Here is a 13,939-nt window from a genome sequence, read left to right as displayed (position 1 = left end):
TGCCCAGGCCAGTCTTGAACTCACCTCAGGTGATCAGCCTGCCTTGGCCTCCCAAACTGCTGAGATTACAGGCGTGAGTCACCCGCACCCGGCCATGTGTTATTTTAGATTAAATTAGAACCCAACTTTTCAATGTTCTCCCTCTACTCAGAGTTAAAACTCAGTTTGTTGTTTGGAAGACAAGTTAATTTGCAGAAGAGACATATCTCACTCTCTATGAATATCCTCATTGTCACCCCACAACTAGTTTAGAATCTCTGACATAGAACATGTTCCTCTGAAAACATAAGACCCTTTGGAGACATCAGTCAAATGAAATGTAAGCCTCATTGACAAGCTAAGATGACTCTTACAGTGCTTCTTGAGGGAATGATTGTGTAGGTAGTGACTGCTGGAAGTGAAGGGTTCAGAGTCTGAGTGGGTTGATCCACATGTCACACAGATGGAAGCAGGTAGAGTTTTTTTTTAATGCTAGGGAAATTTTGCTGAAGTACTCTGTGTTCTAGCCAGGCATTCAATATAGGGGTGGTTCATTTGGGGCTCAAATGAGAGGATCAACTAGCTGAAGTTTTAAATGGGTGTCAGATGAAGGGAATTCCACCCTGACTTGCACAGTGAGCTACAGGGTGGTAGTGACAGTCAATTTTCTACACAGTATCATAATTTATAAATCTCTTTTACATACTCATCATCTCTTTTGTTTCTTAGGGAAAATCTGTGAGGTTGGCCAAATATAGTTATTGTACCTATTTCATATATGTGAAGAAGAGACTCAAGATCCCATAATGAGTAAATAACCAGAAACTTGATTTGCAATCAAGATCTTATAAGATCATCTTCTAGAGATCCTAATGTACCAATAAGAAAGATATTGAAGAAGGCATTTAAAAAATCAACTTTATTCAGGTATAACATATATACACAATAAAATATTCCCATTTTAAGTCTGGAGTTAAACAGATTTTAACAAATATATACACTCCTTACCCACCATCACAATCAAGATATGGAATCCTTCTCTTTTTTTGAACAAATTTAGGAGATACATTGTAAATTTTGTTACAGGTATATAATGTGTAGTGATCAAGTCAGGGTTTTTAGAAGATAACAAAACATTTTTCTCTCTTAAGAAGTTCCTTTATATCCCTTTGTGCTCATTTCTCTCTTTCTTACTTCCTGTCCTTCCCTTAGGAAACCACTGATCTGCTCTCTGACATTACGTATTACTTTTTCTAGAATTTCATAAGAATAGAATCATATAGTCTGAATTTTTTTGTGTCTCTGGCTCCTTTTGGTTTGTTTGTATGATGTTTTTGAGATTCATCCATGGTATGGCACATATTAGTAGTTTGTTCTTTTTTATTGTTTCATTTTATAGTATTCTATTGTATGGCTATGTCACAATTTGTTTATCCATTCAACTTCTGATGGACATTTGGATTCTTTCCTGTTTGGGTTATCATAAATGCCACTCTCATGGACATTCCAATACAATTTTTTTTTTTTCCTTTTTTTGAGACAGAGTCTCACTCTATTGCCCAGGCTGCAATCTCAGATCACCGCAACCTCCGCTTCCTCAGTTCAAGGGACTCTCGTGGCTCCCAAGTAGCTGGGATTACAGGCGTGTGCCACCACACCCAGCTAATTTTTGTATTTTTAGTAGAGACGAGGTATCACCATGTTAGCCAGGCTGGTCTCGATCTCCTGACCTCAGGTGATCCACCTGCCTCGGCCTCCCAAAGTGCTGGGATTACAGGCGTGAGCCACCACGCCTGGACCCAGTACAAATCTTTTGTGGGCATATATTTTCATTGCTTTTCAGTAAATATTTTGGAGTGGAATTGTGAGATTCTATGATTCGGGAATTTTCAATTTTATAAAAAACTGAGATCTATGTTCTAAAGTGGTTTTACCATTTTATATTTACACCAGCAGTGTATGGGAATTCCAGTTGCTCCATATCCTCACTGATACTTGGCATTGTTAGTCTTTAAATTTTAGCCATTTTAATAGCTATGAAGTAGTTGGCATCTCACTGTAATTTGAGTTTGCATTTCCTAGATGACTAATGATGTTGACCATCATTTTTGGGGGCTTATTGCTCATTTGTATAACTTCTGCAAAGGGCAATTTGAGAGACAAGAGATACAAATAATTTTGTGTCTCATGCAAGAATTTGTTTTATTGTAGAAACAATTTTGAAAAATGCAACCTGGAAAAAATTATAAAATATTCAGACTATAAAGAATAAAGAAAACTTTAATATGGTCAACATGTCCACATTTTTAATTTTTTCTTTAGTATATACTCCTTGAATTTTTTTAGTAAACATTCATGTAATGCTCTAACAAACTGGGGAGGCTGAGTTTTCAGGTAGAAGCTAGCAAAGAAGGAAAAGGCTTTGCTCTCTTTATTTCCATTCCCTAGACTTCATTTTACAGACGATGGGCTCAATTATTCACAGCATCTTTTTATATCTAGCCTTGTAAAACTGTAAGGTGAATCATTACAAAATTAATATTCAACAGGCTTTATATAACTCTGTTTAATTCAATGCATAACTCAGATTTTTATCACCCCAAGGCCTCTCAAGATCTATAAACGCAACCAACTTAATAAGATACCATGTGTTTTAACTCTAACATTACCTCAAAGACCTCCACACCACACAACCACTAAATTTAGACTAGATAACCAAATAGACATCTATGACAGAAATGAACTGTATTTAAAAAGTCAAGTCCTGCATGAAGACTTGCATGATGACAATGAAGACTGTGTTCTAACACATTTGTTTTGAGAACCTTACAGTTATGATTTTTAAAAGGAGCTTATTTTGCTTCCAGAGCACTAAGCTACAAGTGTTTTATGCCACATAACCCAAAAGAGTTGACTCTTAAATAATCATCACTTGCCAGGAGGTGAAAAAGCGGATGAATGCATCTAGATATTACCTCCTAGCTCCCATTCAAATAAATGTGTATAACTTCCATCCTAAAAGGAATCTTACAGATCATCCAGCCCTATGATCACATTTTCTGGACAAGGAAACCAAGGCCCAGACAAGTGAAATGATCAGCCTGAGGTCAGACAACCAGCTAAAAAGACTGAATGTGAAATCCAGGTCTTCTGAATCAGATTCTAAATTTTTAGTCTTGTGATTTTTTTTCCTAAGGTTTTTGTTTTGTTTTGTTTTCAATAGTTATACAGGTTCAATGCAGAAATTCTGGAAAACCCAGAAAAGCACAAAGAAAAACTGTTAGACCAATTTTTAACAATTTAAAATCGTTAATCCCAATACTTTAAGATAATCACTCAAACTTTTAGTAGGGCACTATGATATAGAAACTAAGAGGGCTGCTTCTGGAGTCACACATTTGGCTTCTTATCCTGACTCCCATGCTTGGCAAGCTTGTGGGCGTGGGATTTACTTTACTTTCTTCAGCCTCAGTTTCCCTGCCAGTAAAATGGGGAGAACAAGGTCACTGATTTCTCAAGGTTGTGAGAATGAAGTGAGATGAAATTTGTAAAGCATCTCATACAATGCCTGCAGACAATAATCATTAGCCATCATGATTATCTACTTTCAGACATTTATTTATGTTTACGTTTTCATGCTTTAAAAAAGTAAACCAGCTCAGGCCAAATGTAGTGGCTCATGCCTGTAATCCCAGCACTTTGGGAGGCCCAGGCAGGAGGATCACTTGAGCCCAGGAGTTAGAGACCAGCCTGAAAAGAATTAGCCAGGCATGATGGCATAGGCCTGTAGTTCCAGTTACTTGGGAGACTGAGGTGGGAGGATCGCTTGAGCCCAAGTTCATTCCAGCCTGGGTGACAGGGTGAGACACTGTCTCAGAAAAACAAAATAGGCTGGGGGTGGTGGCACACACCACTAATCCCAGCACTTTGGGAGGCCAAGGCGGGCAGATCACCTGAGGTCAGGAGTTCAAGACCAGCCTGTCCAACATGGGGAAACCCCATCTCTACTGAAAATACAAAAAGTTAGCTGGGCGTGGTTGTACGTGCCTATAATCTCAGTTACTCGGGAAGCTGAGGCAGAAGAATCGCTTGAACCCAGGAGGCGGAGGTTGCAGTGAGCCAAGATTGTGCCATTGCACTCCAGCTTGGGCGACAAGAGTGAAAGTCTCCCTCCAAAAAAAAAAGAAAACCCAACAACGGAACAACAACAACAAAAAAAGTAAGCCCGTTCTGTGGCCTTTTTCTATCTGATGGTACATTTGCCATGAAAAGCCATTTTCTGATGACCTTCCCACTAAATCAAACTTTCCAGAGAAGTCCAAATTTAAACAGTGATCTGAAGAGCCGCACACTGGGGTTCTGACTAATAAGAAGAAATTCCCACAATCCAGCTAATCCCTCAGAGTTTTAGGTTATGTACAAGGCTGCAGCCATATCCTAATGATGACTTCTAGCAGAGCTTCAGAAAGAATGTGGCTCCCTCCCTCCCCTCAGAGCCTCTGCCTTTTCAGTGCTTCCAGGAACCAGCAGGGCCCCAAGGACCTTTCCACATCAGCGGAATCTCAGAGGATGATGTGTGATGTCTTCATAGCCAGGGTGGTGATTTCCAAGTAAAGTAGGGATGGTTTTTGAGAACTAAAAAATGTCCTGCTGTGATCTCTTTTCTTTCTATCCTGCACCAAAACAAACAAACAATAAACCACTACCTACATTTGTGAGACTCCAGAAAGAACTGTTGGCCTGGCAAAGATTAGTGACTGATGGGTGATAGCTGTAGGAAGTGCTGTGATAAGGTTTATGAAGCTGTAGCCTGGATCAATGGAAGAGTATATTGTGATTGATCAGGAATGTCTGCAGTGGAAGGTGGCAACAGCAGGGTGGTACACAAGCCATGGTGCTGTCCTCCCTGGTCTATTTTAATGTCTTCTCTTTATAGGTATGAAAAATAAGGTTTACAGCAATGAGGTATCATGGCTTATCCATCCATGAGTACAGAGTATGGCAAAACTGAAACTAGCAACCATTCCTTATGGTTTGTAGCTCAGCAATCCTCTCTCCATGCCAGGCTGCCTTTCTTCTCTGGTGGGTGAGATGGTTTCCTTCTTATAACCACTAGGTGGTCCTGGCATGTTACAACCTATTCAGAGATCACTTCCATCATGAAAAAATTATGCCAAGATAATTAAAAAAACCCACCAGTCCCAGTTTTGTGTTAAGGCTCTGGCAACAGCCAGCACACAGCTGTTGCGAGGATGCATATTCTCTTTTGACAAAAGACAGGTGGCTGGTTGTGTCATGTTGGTCTGAGATAACATCATGTGCAGAAAGAGAGACAAGTAGGGAAGGAGAGATTTCTTTCCCAGACTCTCACATAAATGGATTTCTTCTTTGCCTAATGGAGCTCTAAATAAATAAAATACAAAACAAATGTTTACAATATTGTTGAGACACTGAGTTGCTGAGAGGTAGCTGTAGAGTTTTATTCTAATTTGTATCCTCTCCAGGAAAATGGAATTCAACACGAACTTTATAATGGTAGGAGGAAGAAGGTATCATCATTTATTCCTTCATATGTTCACCCGATATTTGCCAAGTGCCAGGCAGTGCAAAGTACTAGGGATACAACAGTGATCGGAAGATGAATAGTTTCTGTCCTCACATGAAGTCTACTGGGAAAGATGGACTATTAACAAGCATTGTAATAAGTGTGTACATACAAAGAAGAAGATAGTATTGAGGGAGCAACTGGGCAGAGGTGAAGGATCAACAGGATTGGCATGCTTAAGTAGAAAGGGCATGTGATTTGGAGCTGGACAAAAGTGAAATCGTTTCTTGCCACTTACCAAGTGGGTGACCTTGAGCAAGTCATTTATATTTTCTACCCTAATTTCCTTACCTATGAAACAAAGCTAATAATTTCTACCCTGTCAGGATTATGTTAGGTATTGAGTTAAAGTTTATTAAGTTCCCAGGGAAGTCTGTCACAGAGTATGAGTTCAACACATATTTGTCAAGTGAATGAAAGAATCATCATGAAATACACATTGGATCTCTAATAGAAAAAGGGACACTTGGGCAGAGACTGATGAAACAGAGAGAAACTAGACATTAGTCTTGTCTTATACCTATTTAGAGACTGAGAATATATAGCAAATAGCAAATTCATAAAGAAGCACATTTCATGTAACTAGGTCAGGGAGTACTCTACATCAGAACTATCTAACAGAAACATAACATGGGTCACAAATGAGAGGCACATGGGTAATTTTCAAATTTCCGCAGCCACATTAAGAAAAGTAAAAAAGAAAAATAGAATAAGTTTAGTAATATATTTAACCCAACATAGCCAAAACATTATTATTTTACATATAGCCAATGTAAGTTTATTGATACAATATTTTGCATTCTATTTTTTCTACTAAGACTTCAAAATCCAGTGTGTGCTTTATATTTACACTACATCTCAATTTGGCCTTGCCATGTTTCAGATGCTCAGTTGCCATGTGTGGCTAATGGCTTCCATACTGGACAACACAATTCCAGAAGTGTGGGGATGGGAGAGTTTATTGAAGACAAAGACAGTCAGGTGGGCTTAGGGAAGAGGTGAAGAGAAGGGCTTGAGTAGACGGGCATTAAAAGACCTGATTTGGTGTTTTTGCAAGCTGTATCTATGTACAGTGTCTTGTGTTGCAGCACCTTATAGAAGCCTCCTTCATCTGGCTGGCTCTGTCTCAGGGACCTTCTGAATCTACTCCTGGTGCAGGGGTCATACTCTTGCATTTGGTCCTTACTCTCTGATGGCACCTTCAGACTCTCAGATTGTCCTTTGCTCTCTGGTACCCTCTGACTTGGCACTGTGCATAGCGCCTGGTACCTGGAAACCACATGTATGTAAAAGCAGATTCCTTGGCTGCATAATACAGTTCTAAGTAAATAAAATACAAAGTGATGCCTGGAGCTAGCCAAACTCTGGCTCTCAAAGCCACTAGGACTATCAGAGTTGTCCTCTAGCCTAGGGAGACACACAGAGAGTGTCAAGTTTGAAAAATCCCAGGAATATTACCTGTAGAAGACCAGTCTCATCATGGATTCCCAGTGGGGGAGAGATGGGCATGTGACCTGGCTGGGGGCATGGCATTTGGCAGAGAGGAACTGGAAAAAGGAGGAGATGATGACCTGACCCTTTAAGAGCAGGTCCTGGCCAAGTGCATTCTCTAAGGTGAAATGCGGAAAGGCAATCCATGTGGCCAAGAAAAGTGCAGTGATGTGTACCAGAAAGAAATTCAGATGACAGATGAAGGATGAGTGAGAAAAATGGATGTGAAAGGAGGGAGGCAGAAGCCTAGAAAACAAGAGTCCCCACAAGACCTTGGTATCTCCTCACCTAAGCAAGCATTGATGTGTCCCCCACACTAGGACCCAAGTGGGATCGCAGTGGTGGGCTGGACCCAGGTCTGCCTCCTCCTCAGGCCCATACCATCCCACAGCCCAGGGCAATCAAATAAATAAGAGAAGTAGATTGGATGAGGAGGCAGAACACATGCTCCTGCTGTATCCCCAGTGATAACAGTAGCAATGAAGAAGGAGGAATTTGAGTGAGCTTTAATCTCCGTTCAATAGTATCATCATAGGAACTCCTGTCCCGTGTGTAGAAGGAGATACTCCCTGACTCTACCCAACTAACAGCAAGTAGGAATGTGACCCCAAGTGTGGCTAGGTATTTTATCCGAAGTTTTAACTATGGATTTTATGTGACACTTTCCAATTTTTTAATGTTTTTAACTATGTTAATAAATTTGTAAACATTGTGCTGGCTCCTACTATGTGAGCCAAAGAAAATAAACCACAGGGCTGGCAGCTTGAGACTTCTACTCTAGGTTCAGGATCCTGTTCCACACATCACCTGGCCATTTGTAGCTTCTCACTTCCATTTTGTTCTGAGGCTTAAATCAGAACGACTTGACATCAGTTCTATGTTGCTTTGAGGCTTAATTCAGATGATGCACATCAAGGGCTTAGCTTAGTTTCTGGCACATAGTGAAGGCAGTTAATAACTGGTGCCTAGTATCTGTAAAGAACTTCTGAGATTTATTTGCAACTATCATATAGGGATTGAATCACAGGATGCCCCCAGAGACAAAACATCTGAAACAGGGCTCCTCTCCCTCATATGATATGATTCCCTACCTCTTCATTTCCATTTCACAGCTAAGATTTATGACACTTTCATTTTACTTTGTCAATTCATGAAACTCAAAGTCATTGCACAAAGGAAGTGAGAAAAACAAAAAACAAACAAACAAAACAACAACCAAAAAAACGCCACCCGAGGTAGAAGTGTAAGTTGATATACGTTTTCTAGAAAGTAGTTTGATCATGCTCAGCAAAAGACTAAAAAGAATTCATATGCCTTTTGACTCAGCTATTCCATTTCAAGGAATTTAGCCTAAGGGAAAAATGATGGTTTTTCATAAAGGCTTAGTACCAAAAATGTTTATAACAGTGTAGTCTATAATAGAAACAATTAAGGAAATTAAATGCCCGTAAAGAAGAGATTGGTTGCAAAAGTTATGCTACACTAGAAAGCTGATTTTTCTCCATCACAGCCCCCTCATTACTTTCAGAGCACTTATTATGTTAATCGTGTCTCCTGCAGTAAACTCCAGGAAAGCAGGGTCCTTGTCTGTCCTGTTCACCATTGTATACACCATTGTTTATGAGCTGGCACACAACAGACACAAATGAATATTTAAATACATACAAGACAGTTTATGTAGTATGATTCCATTTTTGTAAAAAAAAAAAAAAAAAGTATATGTCTGTACGTTATTACTGCTTTCCCCTAGATGGGGTCAGCAAACTAGACCCTGGACTCACTAAATAAAGTTTTATTGGAACACAGCCACACTCTTTCTTTTACATGTTGTCTATGGCTGCTTTTGTACTAAAATGGCACAGCTGAGTAGCTGCAACACAGTTTGTGTTGCCCACAAAGCTAAAAATATTCACTATGTGGCCCTGTAGAGAAAAAGTTTGCAGACTCCTGCTTTAAATGGTAGAAGTTTCTTTTGTGTAGTCTAATTCACACAAACACACACACACGTGTATGTGTGTGTGTGTATTTAACAATGAACATGTGTTACTTTTGTAACCATGAAAAGTTAAAGTTGTTTTTGCAAAAGAAAGACAGGAATGAAGGAACAAAGAAAAAAGAAAAGAAAGGAGGGAATTATTTATTCATGTTTACCAGTATAGAAAAATGTCCACAGCAAGCAAAATTTTAAGTATGGTATGAACAGGATGGTTGTATTTTTGTAATGTCTGGATAAAGAACTGAAAGGAAAAAACGGTTAGCATGGCTGTATCTGGGTAAGGGAACTATAAATGGCTTTTATTTCCTTCTTTGTTCTTAGTTGTATTTTCTCAATTTTCCAGAATAAACATGCTTTACTTTTGTAATAAGAAAAAGAGAAAATAAGTTATATTGAAGATAGAGAAAATAAAACAAAGTATTCTCTATCTAAAAAGCAACAGTGTTAACTCCGCTGCCGCCATGGCACCTGTGAAAAAGCTTGTGGCGAATGGGGGCAAAAAAAAGAAGCAGGTTCTGAAGTTCACTCTTGATTGCACCCACCCTGTAGAAGATGGAATCATGGATGCTGCCAATTTTGAGCAGTTTTTGCAAGAAAGGATCAAAGTGAACGGAAAAGCTGGGAACCTTGGTGGAGGGGTGGTGACCATCGAAAGGAGCAAGAGCAAGATCACCGTGACATCTGAGGTGCCTTTCTCCAAAAGGTATTTGAAATATCTCACCAAAAAATATCTGAAGAAGAATAATCTACGTGACTGGTTGCACGTAGTTGCTAACAGCAAAGAGAGTTACGAATTACGTTACTTCCAGATTAACCAGGACGAAGAAGAGGAGGAAGATGAGGATTAAATTTCATTTATCCAGAATATTTTGTATGAGTTCTTGAATAAAACTTGGGAACCAAAAAAGGAAAAAAAAAAAAAAAAAGCAACAATGTTTCTACCAGGCTTTGAACATTTACTTGGGGTCCTGGGAGTGTGTCCCTTTGGGCACACTGCTTGTCATTACTGCCCTCCACTAAAATGGTAACATGGCCAAGGTTGAAGTGTTAAAATCTTGTGCCACTTTTTTTCGCGTAAATTATTTATGTTGTCCTCCAAACAGAATGGATGTTTTTCTTTATAATAAAAAGTTTTTAAAAGTCCACTGAATTCTTTCTGAAGCACAGTTTACCATTTCTATCTTGACTAGAAAGTGTATTTAGAAAAGAAGTTTTCTGGCTTAGTAGCCGACCCTTGTCCCCACAATCACATTTCCCTAATTTCAGCCTTAGCTGAGGTTGACAGTTCTAGCAATATGGACGACTCCCACCGCATTATTCCACCATTTGTCTCTTTGCTTTTAGGAGGAGGTAACACCCGCCAGGGGCAGCCCTCAACAATGGGGAGCAGTGGATAAATGCCCCAGCCTCTGGGCTGCAGACTTGGCAGACAGGAGCCCCTGTTGCCCATAGAAGCCATCTTTCTTGGCTTTTCTCCATCTCTTGTTCACTCTCTCCACTTCTTTCTCCTGCTTCCTGGGAATCTCCTCTCCCAAAATAGCTTCCTGCACCCAAGATACTGTCTCAGGTTCTGCTTTGGAGGAACTCACACTAAAAGAGTTTGTAAGCAAATGGCAAATTAATAACAAAAATTACACCACAGAGCCCAGAAAGCTCTCATAGATGGAGTCAAATAGAGCTCATTAGCTTCTAGGATACATGTGCTCATTACATGACTATTGATTAGATTTTTACATTGGGCCATGTGGGCTGGGTATACTATGGTGAACTAGATAGACACAGTCTATGCTCACAGAGCATGAGGCATTAAACAATGATTATGCAAATTATACTAATAGAAAGGACAGGAAAGATGGGAAAATACAGGAAAAACTAGTCTAGTCTGAGATTTAACATGGGTTTCTGAGAACACAACATTTAAACTGAGCCTTAAAGTAGGGGTTAGCCAAAAAGTAGGGAAGAGCTACAGTGTGTCCTCAGCATACAAAGACTGAACATGGAAGACGGACATTTGATGGGCTAATTAACCATGTTACAGGATTTGAAGATTTCAAAAAATATATAGCCAGTCAAATTTTCCCCTTTCATCTGACATGGTTAAATATCCCATGAGCAGAACAAGTATTTGGATATCTTCAGGGTATTAATTACTGAGAGGACCAAAGTTGGCCATTAAGATTCAAACATAGTTTGGAAAAACACGCTTGTAATCAGAGCCAGGGTACTTGGTAGATTCTACTCTTATTACCTAGGGAGAATGTGGGTCTTCCATGAGGTGGCAAGAAAAAAAAAAAACAGTCTAACCTTGAAGCTGATGGGCTGGTTTAAAAAAAAAAAGGAGTCTAATTTGCTCCAAAGACCCACTGCTTCCGATTCACAAAGATGTCATTTAAAACTGGTTTGAAGAACACCTGCCTGCTGATTCATTCTGAAATGGGGAATCAACTCAGAAGAATCTGATCCTTACAAACCTCTAGGGCACACACACTTCCTGAGACTCTGAATGTGCTTAACTTCCTGCTAAACACACAGTGCTTTATGTGCTAACAAAACGCAATAAATACACCATTGGTACTTCTATGTTTATGATCCACTGCCTTTTTTCTTGCAGCGATCTTGTAAGAATTTCACTTCATATTTTTATTATTCTCACTGCATACTAATACTTCAAACATTTCAGTAAATTATGGTTCTCTGGTTCCTACTTCAGAATCATTTAACTGATTTAATGAGCTCTGTCTAATTATTGCATTTCACCTTTCTTATTAAAGTGCAGCAGTGTTTTGGCTGAAATAGCTGGTAATAGCTCAAATACTCAGAAAGGAAAAAAAATGAGGATGGATAATGCAGGAATCACTACAGCCCATTTTACGCTAGACATAATTTTTAAGAATATATAGATATATGTATACCTTAATCCACTCATACATTCATTACGTATTTATAAAATGCCTGTATGTGCTATGCATTTGTGAAAGATACCAGAACAGCTTTAATGGTGCTTTCTTAGATTGGCATCCTTTTATCAGGGGCACAAAACACACTGATTAAAAACTCTGGAGTCAGACTGCATATATTGAAATCTTGGCTTCACCATTAGCCATGTGACCTTGGGCAAAACAATGAGCCAATCCGTGCCTCAGTTTTCCCATCTGCAAAATGATAGTTAAAGTATTATTAGCATCTACCTCCACAGGAATGTTGCGGGCATTAAATTAGTCAGTACATACATAACATGTCAAAAGACTACCAGGGGCATAACAGGCACTTGGTAATTGTTACCTCTTTTGTGTTCCCTATTGAATTGTGCTGGTCTATAACAAACTCACAGCAACTGTAGGTGTCTCTATCTACTTATCTATTTAATTAGTTATTCATTATTTATTTTTATTTATTGTTTACCTCCATCAAATTATAGGATACATGAACAGAGAGACTAAATGCCCAGTGCCCGGCATTGTGCTTGGTTATAGTAAGGCACTAGTAAATGTTTGTTGAATGAATGAACCAAGGAATAAATGATTCTCTGTCAGCATGCATGACCCCTCTCATTCCCCACAGCCTTTCGCTTCAGAGATTTCCATCACACATGTCTATCATACGCCATTTGTTGGAAATTCCACATGGTTTTATACCCAGATGGTGCCCGTGACAAAGGGAAGGCGTTCTGGCATGCGTGAAAGTTACGATGCCAGATGACAAGCCAATTCACTGTATTATTCATCATCAAATGTTGTTGGCCAGAGAACCGACTGCTGTCTGCTGAGCTCCACAATGGTCAAGTGAAGAGGCTGATTTTTAACGGAAGGTAGTAGCATCTTTAGAGAGACAGGGTGATGTGGTAGGAAGATGAGGTTTAAAAAGTGAGATGTTCCTCAGTCTTGTCTTGGCTTAGCAAGGTTGGGCAAGTCACTTCACTCTTTGGGGCTCTCGGATTACTGTATTTGTAAATGGAGGACACAAACTGTCATCAGTAATTCCCAAAACTGGTTGCACACCAGAATCTTCTGGAAAGCTTTTTAAAATACAGTTTCTTTTTGGCTAGCAGCAGGCACATTTTTAATATAAAGGGTCAGATATTCTAGGTTTTGCAGGCCATATGATCTCTGTCACAACTACTCAGACTTGACTCTGCCATTATGTAACCAAAGCAACCACAGACAATATGGAAACAAATGGGTGTGTCTGGATTTGACCAGGTTGCCCACAGGACACAGCTTCCCGAGCCCTCCTCTAGGCCATCTGTGGCCTCCCAGCGTAAGGGCCAGTTCTCTGCAGATTTACAAAAGCTCCTCTAAGTGACGTCAGCAGCAGAGATGTTTGTGAACCACCAGATACATGATCTATAGGGCTCCTTCCAGCTCTAATTGGAGCTGAGATTCTACATTTCTTATTTTCACCATGAGAAATGGCTATTCTTGGTCAACACTATCTAAACAATGATTCTCATATTCTTTCAAATGCATCACATTTGGATATTAGCTTTCTACATCGGAAGTTTCTGGTCTCTCAAAATTCAATTTGCTACTCTACCAGGAAAAGTTTGACTAGTTCCTTCCATTGTGTTTCGATCTAAAGCACCTCTCTGTGTGTGTGATATCCCCTGCCAGTTCTTTGTAAGTGACGTTTTCATTAAGTTGCAAACTAGAGGTTTAATATTATCTCTTTAAGGCAATAGAGCACACAGTACACACCTCCACTTTAAGAAACAATGACACATAAAAATGTGAAATTGGTGAGGCCTGGTGGCTCAGGCCTATAATCCCAGCACTTTGGAAGGCCGAGGTGGGAGGATTGCTTGAAGCCGGGAGTTCGAGACCATCCTGGGAAACATAGTGAGACCCCCATCTCTAAAATCAATAAATCAA

At 39.6% G+C, this 13,939-nt stretch overlaps 1 protein-coding gene and 1 pseudogene across 1 annotated transcript in view; one reads left to right on the top strand and one right to left on the bottom strand.

Annotated features, from left to right (window-relative positions):
- Nucleotides 1–13,939, bottom strand: part of FRMD4B (FERM domain containing 4B) — a 363,826-nt gene that overhangs the window by 275,376 nt on the left and 74,511 nt on the right. The gene's annotated exons all lie outside the window — the stretch shown is intronic.
- Nucleotides 9,522–10,005, top strand: LOC103227877 (large ribosomal subunit protein eL22 pseudogene; annotated as a pseudogene).

The sequence above is a fragment of the Chlorocebus sabaeus genome, chromosome 22 (assembly GCF_047675955.1).
Source record: "Chlorocebus sabaeus isolate Y175 chromosome 22, mChlSab1.0.hap1, whole genome shotgun sequence".
NCBI classification, from domain to species: Eukaryota; Metazoa; Chordata; class Mammalia; order Primates; family Cercopithecidae; genus Chlorocebus; species Chlorocebus sabaeus.
Note: the sequence above shows the minus strand (reverse complement) of the source record. Positions and strands in the feature narration are given on the sequence as shown.